Below are 14,198 nucleotides of genomic sequence, written 5' to 3' on the forward strand. Positions count from 1 at the left end.
CAAGTGCAGAAGATTACCAATGCTAAGGAATAATTTTCTTTTCTTTTTTTAAAGAGTAATGTTTTCTGAGTGTATTGTCTATTATATAAAAACATACATACTATAATATATATATATAAACACATACTTAAATCATTCGTTGACATCTATGCTGATGACACGACCATCTACGGCAACACATCAAAGGCTGTAAATGACAAAGTTCTCTCTGATTCTCTCTCCTCTGATCTCGAGCGCGTGGTTCAGTGGGGGAAAAGGTGGCTGGTTACCTTTAATGCATCCAAAACCAAACTCCTATCCTTACATCATCAACGCTCTGATCCCCATCTGGCATCAATTGTGATGGATGGCTCTCGTCTGGGTGAGGCCCCGTGTTTTGACAAGCTTCTGGGTTTGACCTTTACTCCTGATCTGAAATGGAACACGTACATCAAGTCTGTTGCCAAGGTCGCTGGAAAGATGGTGGGATCCTTCTACCGCTCCAGAAGATATCTCACTACGGATGCAATTCTCTATCTATATAAAAGCCAAGTACGTCCAAGGATGGAATACTGTTGCCATATCTGGACAGGAGCTGCTAAAGACAGCCTATCCTGCCTTGACAGAGTACAAAATAATAAAATTAGTGGGGATGCCCTTTTCTCTACCCTGCAACCTCTCTCCCACAGAAGAGACGTTGCGAGCCTGTCCTTGTTTTATCGTTATTTCCATGGCAGATGCTCGTCTGAACTCCAATCTCTGGTCCCCCCTCGCCAATCTTTCACGAAAAACACCCGTCTAGCTGAATCCACTGTGAAAAATTTCCCCCACTCTATATCTGTGCCTAAATCAAAACGCAGATTCCATGAACAAAGCTTCTTTCTTAGAACTGCACGCCTGTGGAACTCTGTTCCGTCTGCCTGCTTCCCTCCGGACTACAACTTGGATGTCTTCAAGTCCAATGTTAACAAATTCCTAATGAACCGCCCCCTTAAGTAAACATTTCAGCAAATCTCCTCACTAACGTAATGTACTTGCAATAACCCTTATCCCTGAGTGGCTTCCGGGCCTTGATAAGTGGTGATCACTGTGTAAAAAAAAAAAAAAAAAAAAAAAAAAAAAAAGAATTTTGTGTATGAAAACTCAAGGGAGAAAACTCAGTATCTCTATCTTTACTATAATACAAAAGGAAGTTTGTGTGTGAATTCGTTCGCTATGAACTTGGAAACGTCTGGGCCGGTTTTTATAAAATTTCACACAGATACTTTGTTTCTGGCAGCGTTCTTAAATAGGTTTTGTATCAGAATGTCTTCGATAAGCATCGATTATCGTAATAATCCAATGACGGAAGGAACAGTTAACACCTTACACAGTCTAACATCACAAGTGCATTTGAGAAGTTTTATTACCACACAAGCCGAAAAGCTTGACATATAAAATCAACAGGAGGATTTTTTATTCAAAATGAATGTTTCTGCTTAGAACACAATTAAAGCTTGATACTTGACTTTTGCATTTTAAACTTAAAACCATCAGTGCTACTATGATTGGATTACAGAAGTGGTTGTGAATTTTATTAACGATTCTACTGGTGTTTTTTTTTTTTTTTTGTAGGGGGGGGGTATTTATTACAAATCTGTAAGTTATTATGATAATCAATTTTGTTGTCTTATTTTGCGTGCTGAAGGGTTTAAAGTTACTTGACAACCTGCAGTCTCCAAGCTCAACAATTTTCAGGATTGATTCCATTCCAATTCCACTGTCTATGATCCTTGGTGATTGTTTTGCCTCCAACGTTTTACGAAATCTTGCTTTTCACCACAAGCTTTTCCCGATTTTTCTTATCCAATAATTGTTCCTGTCTATATGACCAAACAATGTAGCCAATTGATTGGCAGGTTAAGATTTGGTGTTTTCAGCCCAACCAACAGGGAGTCTGGAGCGGTATTCCAACTTGACCAACGGGGAGTCTGGAGCGGTATTCCAACTTGACCAACGGGGAGTCTGGAGCGGTATTTCAACTTGACCAACGGGGAGTCTGGAGCGGTATTTCAACTTGACCAACGGGGAGTCTGGAGCGGTATTTCAACTTGACCAACGGGGGGGTCTGGAGCGGTATTTCAACTTGACCAACGGGGGAGTCTGGAGCGGTATTTCAACTTGACCAACGGGGGGGTCTGGAGCGGTATTTCAACTTGACCAACGGGGGAGTCTGGAGCGGTATTTCAACTTGACCAACGGGGGGGTCTGGAGCGGTATTTCAACTTGACCAACGGGGGAGTCTGGAGCGGTATTTCAACTTGACCAACAGGGAGTCTGGAGCGGTATTCCAACTTGACCAACGGGGGGGTCTGGAGCGGTATTTCAACTTGACCAACAGGAAGTCTGGAGCGGTATTTCAACTTGACCAACGGGGGGGTCTGGAGCGGTATTTCAACTTGACCAACGGGGGAGTCTGGAGCGGTATTTCAACTTGACCAACAGGGGAGTCTGGAGCGGTATTTCAACTTGACCAACGGGGGGGTCTGGAGCGGTATTTCAACTTGACCAACGGGGGAGTCTGGAGCGGTATTTCAACTTGACCAACAGGGAGTCTGGAGCGGTATTCCAACTTGACCAACGAGGGAGTCTGGAGCGGTATTTCAACTTGACCAACGGGGGAGTCTGGAGCGGTATTTCAACTTGACCAACGGGGGAGTCTGGAGCGGTATTTCAACTTGACCAACGGGGGGGTCTGGAGCGGTATTTCAACTTGACCAACGGGGGAGTCTGGAGCGGTATTTCAACTTGACCAACAGGGAGTCTGGAGCGGTATTTCAACTTGACCAACGGGGGAGTCTGGAGCGGTATTTCAACTTGACCAACGGGGGAGTCTGGAGCGGTATTCCAACTTGACCAACGGGGGGGTCTGGAGCGGTATTCCAACTTGACCAACGGGGGGGTCTGGAGCGGTATTTCAACTTGACCAACGGGGGAGTCTGGAGCGGTATTTCAACTTGACCAACGGGGGAGTCTGGAGCGGTATTTCAACTTGACCAACAGGGAGTCTGGAGCGGTATTTCAACTTGACCAACGGGGGAGTCTGGAGCGGTATTTTAACTTGACCAACGGGGGAGTCTGGAGCGGTATTCCAACTTGACCAACGGGGGGGTCTGGAGCGGTATTCCAACTTGACCAACGGGGGGGTCTGGAGCGGTATTTCAACTTGACCAACGGAGGAGTCTGGAGCGGTATTTCAACTTGACCAACAGGGAGTCTGGAGCGGTATTTCAACTTGACCAACGGAGGAGTCTGGAGCGGTATTTCAACTTGACCAACGGGGGAGTCTGGAGCGGTATTCCAACTTGACCAACGGGGGGGTCTGGAGCGGTATTCCAACTTGACCAACGGGGGAGTCTGGAGCGGTATTTCAACTTGACCAACGGGGGAGTCTGGAGCGGTATTTCAACTTGACCAACGGGGGGGTCTGGAGCGGTATTTCAACTTGACCAACGGGGGAGTCTGGAGCGGTATTTCAACTTGACCAACAGGGAGTCTGGAGCGGTATTCCAACTTGACCAACGGGGGGGTCTGGAGCGGTATTTCAACTTGACCAACAGGGAGTCTGGAGCGGTATTTCAACTTGACCAACGGGGGGGTCTGGAGCGGTATTTCAACTTGACCAACGGGGGAGTCTGGAGCGGTATTTCAACTTGACCAACGGGGGAGTCTGGAGCGGTATTTCAACTTGACCAACGGGGGGGTCTGGAGCGGTATTTCAACTTGACCAACGGGGGAGTCTGGAGCGGTATTTCAACTTGACCAACAGGGAGTCTGGAGCGGTATTTCAACTTGACCAACGGGGGAGTCTGGAGCGGTATTTCAACTTGACCAACGGGGGAGTCTGGAGCGGTATTTCAACTTGACCAACGGGGGAGTCTGGAGCGGTATTTCAACTTGACCAACGGGGAGTCTGGAGCGGTATTTCAACTTGACCAACAGGGAGTCTGGAGCGGTATTTCAACTTGACCAACGGGGGAGTCTGGAGCGGTATTTCAACTTGACCAACGGGGGAGTCTGGAGCGGTATTTCAACTTGACCAACGGGGGAGTCTGGAGCGGTATTTCAACTTGACCAACGGGGGAGTCTGGAGCGGTATTTCAACTTGACCAACGGGGGAGTCTGGAGCGGTATTTCAACTTGACCAACGGGGGAGTCTGGAGCGGTATTTCAACTTGACCAACAGGGAGTCTGGAGCGGTATTTCAACTTGACCAACGGGGGAGTCTGGAGCGGTATTTCAACTTGACCAACGGGGGAGTCTGGAGCGGTATTTCAACTTGACCAACGGGGGAGTCTGGAGCGGTATTTCAACTTGACCAACGGGGGAGTCTGGAGCGGTATTTCAACTTGACCAACGGGGAGTCTGGAGCGGTATTTCAACTTGACCAACGGGGGAGTCTGGAGCGGTATTTCAACTTGACCAACGGGGGAGTCTGGAGCGGTATTTCAACTTGACCAACGGGGAGTCTGGACTGATATTTTGGATCTTATCTAACTCAACATTGCATATTCATCTAATTATGCTGAAGATGAGAAAATGGGTGAAGAGGTTCGGCACTCGCATTATTTCTCACACTGTTGCTATATCACCTCTGCCTGATAGTGAGAAATAGTTCACAATGTCAGGACTGACAATAGTTTGTGACACTTGCTACAGATTAATATTTCACCTTAAACTGCGGGGGAAAAAGTTATTTTTTGATGGGTATGACACCAATCTGCATCTATTAAAATAAAACAATAATTTTGCTATTTTTGATGGGTACTATGCCAATCTGCATCTATTAGTTAACAGACCCAGCTGTTACAGCGGTTTTCCGTAACACGTACAATTTTTATCATGGCTATGTTTCATGGACTTATGCAAAAATATTTGCTCCGTTATATTTGCTTGCACATAAATTTTAATGGTGTGCATTAATCGGCTCGTTTCGTAACAGCTGTGTTCTTGGCGGACACATTTTTCATTGTGGAAGGTGGGTGCGTTAAAGCAGGTAAAAAAAAGTGTGGGTGGCAGGAATTGGTCAAACTTAAAACAAGCGAAAGGAAATGATAAGTACGTGTTTTGTTTATAGTTTGTTTTTTTTCATTTCCAATCATCGCGTAACACTTACGTTTTTTTTCGATAGCGACATCTTTCACAGAGATTGTCACGTTTTTTATTTTGTCACCCTTCACTTCAGAGCATCCGCAAAATTTTTATCGATCGACCCCTACACAGTAGAAATCCCTAGATGTGAGAAAGCCTTCTGCTCTAATAGTTTCTTCCCTTGAACTGCTAAACTTTTGGAATTCCTTCCAGATTCCTGCTTCTTTGACTGTACTGACATGCAGAAGTTCAAGTGTAATGTAAACGGACATCTTCCTGCTCAACTCCCTACAAAGAAGCAGGAATCCAAAATGGAATTCCAAAATCTAGCAGTCCTAGCGAAGAAACCATAAGAGTAGGTTTTCTTACGTCTAGGGATTACTTTGACACCCTTTCTTTTTTTTTTTTTTTTTTTTTTTGTCATGAACCTGTTGAGTGATGGCTGCTTCGTTTCTGCAATTGATTGATCTTTCAGAAAACAACCTTAACCTAAATGCAACATAGTGGATGATATTCTGTAGAACCTAAACAACCAAATTAAAATTGTTTATAAAATGTGTGTCGATTGAAAATATATGAATTTGTTGGAATTTTTCTTTACTTTCTGTTCAATTTTTATAAAATTTAAGTCTGCATTAAATGACCCAAAATTTGTTGATATGCCGTAAAACAAAACAACCAGCCCATCTAACCTGAACTTTGTAGACAACGTTTCTGAGAGAAATTAAAAGCAAAAGTACAGAACCCTGATGTACTCCTATTGTAACGTTTAAAGCTGTCGCTATACGTGCTGTTAATTCTAACGCTATTTCGAGCGTCGTTGCACATCGCTCGAACAACCTTCTCCGACCACTCTTTTGTCTCTAGTTTACACAAAACCCATCAGACAACCTCTCGTGGCGCGCTGTCAAAAGCTTTCTCCAGATTTACAAAAGCAAAATACAAGTTCTTCTTACCAAACTACTTCTCTTGCATTTGTCTTGGGATAAATATAGCACCAGATGTACTTTGCTTTGCACTGGCAATAAACCGTCTACACTCATCTGACTTAATCTTTCGACAACTTTTTGTAATTTATATCTAGAATTCCTTTACTTATTTAACAGTTCACAATTTTTCCATTCCTAGTTTTTAAGATAACCTTTTCTTTATATGACCCGATTTGTCAAATCTCTTGTCCTCTCGATGCCTGTTTCGCCCGCAGTTTTTCCCATTCAGCACCCGACTCGCTACTTGTTGTTGGATGTTTATTCTGAATCTTTCAACATCGCCAGTACATTGAAGACTGCTGTGATGAAGGTGGGCTACCTCTACCATACTAAAAGCCTACTTACACCTGAGAGTATCCTTTATCTCTACAAGGCCGCAGTTTGCTCATGCATGGACTATTGTTGCTGCATCTGGGCTGGCGCTTCTGCGACTAGTCTCTCTCCTCGACTGGGTTCAAAAAAGAGTCATCGACCTAATAGGTCCTGAGTTATCAACTAAGCTCTAACCTTTGCTCCATCACCGAAACGTGGCATCCTTGTGCCTGCTTTACAAGTATTTCAATGGCAGTGGCTCTCATGAACTCCAAGCACTAGTACCCCCTCAACACCAATATCGTTGACAAACCTGACAAGCAGCAAAATATCACTTCTACACTGTAGAGATCCTTATATATTGTAAAACCTTCAATTAAAATAACCTTTTCTTTCTGCTGCACTTGGGAATTCCCTCCCAGACCCTTACTTTCCTGACTGCACTGACATGCAGAAGTTCAAGTGTAATGTGAACAGATATCTCGCTGCCTAACTCCCTAAATAGTATCTCTGCAAATGTGATCCCAAATGGTTGTGCAAAATGATTAAGTGGCCTTGTGCCTTATTTGGGGTGAAATGACAAAGAAAAAGTACAATATCGGCAGTAAAGTACACCACCCAACTCTCTACCAGTCTCCATTGCATCCGATGAGAAATTAAATGTTAAGTCATTGCATATTTTTCAAATTTTTTTGGTCCTCCAACAAAATTCACCCTTATTCATTTGTCCGTTTGTCAATAACTACGCCTTGGAATTTTTTGAAATTTCGCACAACCATTAAACATATGAATAAAAAAGTAACAGAATGGATTTTCCGGGAAAACTTTAGTTCCCCCCAACACCCCCGGATAATATTACCCCAGGGGTGCCTTTCGGGTTAAAACAGCTACAATTAACAATTATATGCTTGTTAAAAAAAAAATTGATGCCTTGAATTTTTATAAAACTTTCTGAAAAGTTGTAACTGATTTCTATATAATTTTGTTTGTTTATACTTTACGATAACTCTTGGGTGTGCCCCAGGGACCCTTTTAAGGCTAATAAAAACACTCCATTTTTTCTGGACTATTTAACCATATTAGTCCAAAAATTTTCTGTGTATGTCTATTTAGCAGTTTTGCATGGTGCTGAACTCAGATTTAAATATGTTAAGGCCTTAGGGACTTTTGGGGCTAAATGGGGAGGGGCAAATGATAGACTTAATCATTTCTTTTTTTGTATGGTGCAGAACTCAAATTTACATATGTTAAGGCCGAAAACTGCACCGTTTGTTCATTTTTATCAGGATTTGACGTCCCCTGGGGACTTTGGTGTGGAGTGGGGTGCTAAACTTTTTTTTTTTTTTTTTTTTTTTTCCCCTCGTTCTCTGTGCACTCATGAGGTACCATGCATGCTTCACTTGTTTTTTCTAAAATTCGTAAACTTATCCACTTTTTGATTTTAAATGCGCTTCATTTAGTTATGCATGTTTTTTTTTTTTTATCTGTCGCTCTTCTGATATTACCTGGGACGTATAATGGAGGAGGTGTGAAAATTGCCGTAAAATTCCATAATTTCTTTGCTATCGTATCGCTTTCCACCGAGTGCGTGGGCGACAAATGGATGTCTCCTCCATCAAAAACTTAACCAGCTGTTCCTTATAACTAGCCGTGCTTTCTGCATGTAACCGGAGACCACATACAAAGAATAACTCCCCGTTTCTCTAAGGGGGAGGTGGGGAGGAAGTGGAAGGTGGTGGTTTGGGGGGGAGGGGTAATACAAAATCACTTGTTTGAACGAGGCCTGTGCACCGGCCACCCGTCGTTGTTTACGCAGACCATTTTAACTAGCAATTAAAATCAATACTTTCAATGCGTTATTTTATTACTATCGAAAAGTGATCTGTCAACTAAGATATGCAAATTTGGTCACTTCATGCCGCAGCGTCGTGGACAATCAAGGGTGGGTATACGCTGGGGACGCCGTTGCCATGGGGTAAGCGACTTACCTGGCCGTGATGTATGTCCACTTTGAGTGCGGTGGACAATATTAAAAAAAAAAAAAAAAAAAAAAAAAAAAGATGGTACAGAGATTTGTTTATTATTACGTACTTCTTGTATTCGTTTAGTGTCACATTTTGTTCAGGGGCTGCGTGTTTTTAGTTCCCGTGATTCTGCAGATCAGCTGTCTCTAGTAATTTTTTTTTTTTTTTTTTTTTTTTTTTTTTTTTTTTTTTTTTTTTTTTTTTTTTTTTAGTTATCACACTTGTCATACCATCAAAACGGCTTACTGTTAAATAAGTCAATAATTTTTTTTTTTTTTTTATGAAAGACAACCCAAACATTGCACAACTTCTTTACATGGTTCATAATAAATTAACATTTGATGTTATTCATTTGTAATTTTATTGTCATATTTTTCCTTTATCATTCAAACATTACCGTTCTTGAAGGCAACCAAATTGTAGTCAGCTGGAAAACGGGCAAACGGAAGAGTTCCACAGGCGTGCAGTTCTAAGAAAGAATCTTTGTTCATGGAATCTAGGTTTAGGCACAGATAAAGAGTGAGAGAAATTATTGATAGTGGTTTCAGCTAGACGGGTATATTTCACGAAAGTTTGGCGAGGGGGAACATTAGACAAGCACTTGCTATGAAAATAACGATAAAGCAGAAACAGGCTTGTAATGTCTCTTCTGTGGGAAAGAAGTTGCAGGGAAGAGAAAAGGGACATCCTCCACCAGGCTATGAAGTCTATTTTGAATTTTGTCAAGGAATGAATATATGGTTATAAGTGGCAGTTTTAGTGATTTTCATTTCACTATTACGCTGAATTCAATTGATGCATAGTTTCTACATTCTGCATAATTGCATAGAATTTAAGATTAAAACATTCTAGCACACAGAGATTGTCATTCAAACACTACCATGTTTGAATATATGTTTAAGTGGCAGTTTTAGTAATTTAGAACTGCTTTAAGGCTTCATTGCTCGCTCATTTTTCGACCAAATTTCAAACAATTATTACAGTTTATAGATCACCTTCTCAGCTATGTTGTAAAAAAAAATATTTTTTAATTTTTGTTCAGTAAAACAAGTTATGATAAATTTACTGGTGTTCAAAATCATTAAAAAAAAAAAAAACGTAAGGAGGTGAGCGACTTTTTTTCTTTTTTTTTTCCATAGCAACCACATCACTTCAGTGACTAGTGTTGGTACTAATTCACTGCTCTCGCGAAAAGAGAAGTAACAAGTGAAACAAAGAGAATGAAAGCAGACGAGTGCCGTACATTGTTATTACATATGTGTTGATGGCGGCAAAAAAAAATAGGATTGAATTTAAACAAAGAACAAGTGAATTTACTGGAAAGCCTACAAAAATCATGGATTACAATAAAATGCGAGCATGAAAAGTAATATGGTTAAGCTTAAACATGGAAAAGTAAAGGACAAGATATTCTAGTAAAAAATATAATAAATTTATAACTTCAAATATTGCAGCATTAAGAATTGATCATATAATGTTATAGATTCCTAATGCTGCAATATTTTAAGTTATAAATTTATTATATTTTTTTACTTGTATATCTTGTCTATTTAGCAGTTTTGCATGGTGCTGAACTACAAATTTAAATATGTTAAGGCCTTTGGGGCTAAATGGGGTGGGGGTGAGGGGTAAATGATAGACTTTTTTTGCATGGTGCAGAACTCAAATTTATATATGTTAAGGCCTAAAACTGCATCGTTTATTCATTTTTACTAGGATTTGACGTCCCATTGGGACTTTTGGGGCTAATTGTCGGGGGAGGGGAGTGGCTAAATGCTGAACATTTTTTTTTTTTATGCCTCATACATGCTCCACTTGTTTTGTTTTTTTTGTTTTTACTTAAATCCAAGTAGAATTATAAATAAGTTAATTAGTTATGAATAGAAAATAAAAATTCATTGAATAAATTTAAATGTTGAAACTCTTCTATTTAAAAAAAAGAAGCAATCTTTTTCAAGGCTGTCGTTACAAAATCGACCTGATTTACTCGAATATGCGTATGTGGAAAATATGTTGCTGCGCAGATTGCTTATTCGTCTTCAAAACTGTTTGAACTAAATTTTTTATATAAATAAATTATATTATATATATAAATATAAATATAAATAATATATTATATAAAGCTTCCAATTCGATACATACAGGTTGCCTTCAATAAGTTTCCAGACTTCTTCATATGCACACTTTTACTGATAGTACACACATGAAACTCTAGTCCCCTTCAAAGTAATCTTCTCCGGCTGCAATGCACTTGCTGTATTATTCTAACAACTTCTGGAAGGCCCCATGGAAGTCCTCTTTTGCGAGCGTGTCAGTGACCCTCTTCAGAGCCTCTTTCATCTCCATTTTCCCATAACAGCAGCCTCTAAGATTTTCTTTGAGCTTGGGAAATAACCAAAAGTTACAGGGAGCAAGGTCTGGACTATAGGGAGAGTGAGGAACTGTCTTGATACCCATCTTGGTTAAATAGTCTGTGAGCACCCTTAGGACAAACTTTACACAAGTCTTCCGCATCTTCAGTTCCTTGCGAATAATTGTATGTACAGTTCCCACACTGACATCAAACTGTGCACATTGTCTCTATAAGCATTTGACAGTCCTTATTCATGAAATTCTTTATTTGGCCAATCAGCTCTGGTGTTCTGACTTCTTACTCCTCTCGTCATCCCTCACAGATTCCCTACCTTCCTTCAATCTATTATGCCACTCAAAAACTGATACTCAATTTATACAAGATGGTCCAAAAGCGGTCTGAAGCATTCCATACGTTTCTGTGGCATTTTTTTTCAAGATTTAAAACAGAATTTTATTGCATATCGTCCTCATTTCCAGATTGCTTTAGTAGAGTGTATTGCAATTCCTGTTGTAGCTGTTCATTTGAACCTGACATCATAAAAATTGCTCAGTCATCTCCTGTGTATAATAACATACTGAATTTTGAAGAGTCTACGGCAGTAAAGCGAGAAAAGTCTGGAAACTTATTGGAGGCACCTTTATAACTTTCGTTTTATATAAACTTTTATTCATTTTACGTTTCTGAATTTTTGAGATGAGGATTGGTTATTCATATTGGATTCTTCGGACTACTGTTTTCATCTTGAGTGTCATTTACACAACATTTCTGTCGATGTAACCTCCGACCTTCTTCAGATGTATCTTGTCAAACTCTGGAATGTTTCTGTCGAACTCAGGAATCTAGACGACATGTCAAACAGAACACTTGATTTACTTCACGGGAATAGGATGCTCTCATTCCGTCAGCCACGATTGGATAGAGATCCTAAATAATTCGCAATTGTATTTTTTATCGGCCACACTGAGGATTGAACCTTCAACCTTTAGGAGAATATCACTTTTCCAATTGATTTTTCCAAGTACTCTAACCACTGTGCCACGTGTCCTTGTGGACAGTTCTAGTACAAATTTTAGGAGCCTTAAACTTATTTCTTGCTGTGAATTATTCGTTTGCCATCCCTTTTTTTCTTGTTCAAGAATCACACATGGCCTGATTTTATGCAAGCTCACTCTCCACTTCTCAGAGTTCGACGGATCTGCACGTTCCACTCCTGGCTGCCTAGTCATTTGCTTTCTGCCATTTAAGACCCTTATGCATCTACAATGGTTTATTCTAGGCAGATGACTGTACCAGAGTAAGAGATTCGTTGTAAGAATGACTCTAACCTGTGTGCTGCGCAAATGTGGTGCTTCCAGCAATGCATCTAATATGTTGGCCCAGTTTGTTCTGCCGCATATATCAGTGATGTATAGGTTAATGCTGAATAAAGTTTTGAAATTCTCAGCCAATTTTTGGTCTAAACATTTAAAGTGTATTCAGACATACAGTAAGCTTTTTAATCGATTTTTAGTCGAAAATTTGGCTACCAAGGGGTCAAAGTTAAAAAAGATTTGACCTTTGCGGTCTCTAGCAAACTATTCAGCCAACATTGCGTCTAAACGTTTGAAATTTTACATAGAGGGTATCCAGACATGCAGCAAGCTTTTAAATGAGTTTTTGGCTGAAAATTTGGCTGCGAAGAGGTCAAAGTTAAGAGTTGACCTTTGCAGACTCTACCAAACTCCTCCGCCAATTGTGGGTCTAAACATTTGAAATTTTAAATGTAGGTTACCTGGACATGTGTGAAACTTTTTACTATATATATGCACAGTAAGTTATCAACAGTACATAGGGCCCAAGCAAAGCCGTGCTGAACAGCTAGTATATATATATATGCATATATATACTAGCTGTTCAGCACGCACCAACACCAGCGTCCTGAGTGAGGCTGATATTCCCACTATCACCGCTACTGTTGCTCAACGCCAGCTCAGATGGACTGGTCATGTTGTCCGAATGCCGGATCTCCGCCTCCCAAAACAGATTTTCTACTCTCAGCTTGTTGAGGGAAAGCGTGCCCAGGGTGACCAAAAGATGAGGTATAAGGACAACATCAAAGCAAATCTAAAGCGGTTTCACATGGACCTTGAGACATGGGAGGACGTGGCTGGGAGCAGGTTGGCATGGAGGAGCGCTGTCCACAAAGGTGCTGCGCTTTATAGTAGTGACCTAAATCAAGCTGCTGAGGATAAACGCAAGCACAGAAAGGACAGATTATCAACCAGACACACCCAACCCCACCCCACCACCACTACCTTTATCTGCCCAAATTGCACAAGACAAATTGGGTCTAGGATTGGGCTCTATGCTCACCTGAGGACCCACAGAAGCCACAACGGAGGACAGTCTTACTCGGACACGAGTGACCGCCGATGATATATATGTATATATATGCATGTAGCGGCCTTGCTGTTTTAACATTGTTGGCGACCACAGTTCTCCAAATTGTAGAGCCATAGTAATCTCAGGAAGACAAGTATTTTCCTCGTAGCTTTTGGTCTTGATTCAGGGGTGTATCTCCCTCCATGAGTTAAACGCGCTTCCAGATCCATCCATAGCCCTTGAGCCCCTGGAGGGGCATAGGCCATGTACAACTTTTGTAAATGTTTTTGTAGCGAGGAGTTCTTTTTACAGGGTGAGGGTGCTGGCCCCATGTCCAACCTTCCCAGAAGGTGCATACAACGCCTAGCCTTCCCAAATGGTCACCCATCTGGTACTAGCCAAGCTCAACATTGCTTAACTTCAGTGATCTGGCGAGAACCGGCGTGTCAACGTGATTGTGCCGTACTACGCTTCCAGATACAAGCCTGAAAATTTTTACGACTTAGCGCAGTACATACATCTCCTCGCTTTCCCAAATGATCACCCATCTGGTGCTGGCCAGGCTCCTCATTGCTTAACTTCGGTGATTTGGCAAAAACTGCTGTGTCAACGTGATTGTGCTGTATAGATATATATTAGTGTTGGGACAATTAATCGGAATCAGGAATTGGAAAAATCGACAAATTTAGGGGTATTGAAAACGAAAAAATTGGTGCCTATTTCCGATGCAAAAACTATTCTTTTGTCTTTTTTATTTGATTTGTTTAAAGCAAAATCATCCATTGCTGGTAATAATGTTAAAATAAGTATTTATTGATTTTATAATATCAATAAAGATAAATTCTACAGACTATTCTTCACAAGTGTATTTTAACGTTTAGGAAAATATCCGCATATTTAATGTTTTTTTGGGGGTTTTTTTTACGGAAATCGGCGGGGAAAATAACAACTCTATAGTTAAATATTTAGAGATTTATAAAGAATCAGAATCGGAAATTTAGTATGGAATTGATAATTGCATCAGAATCAGGAAAAATATTTGAATCG

The sequence above is a fragment of the Euprymna scolopes genome, unplaced genomic scaffold (genome assembly GCF_053919585.1).
Source record: "Euprymna scolopes isolate OS-2025 unplaced genomic scaffold, ASM5391958v1 sca92, whole genome shotgun sequence".
In the NCBI taxonomy this organism is placed as follows: Eukaryota; Metazoa; Mollusca; class Cephalopoda; order Sepiida; family Sepiolidae; genus Euprymna; species Euprymna scolopes.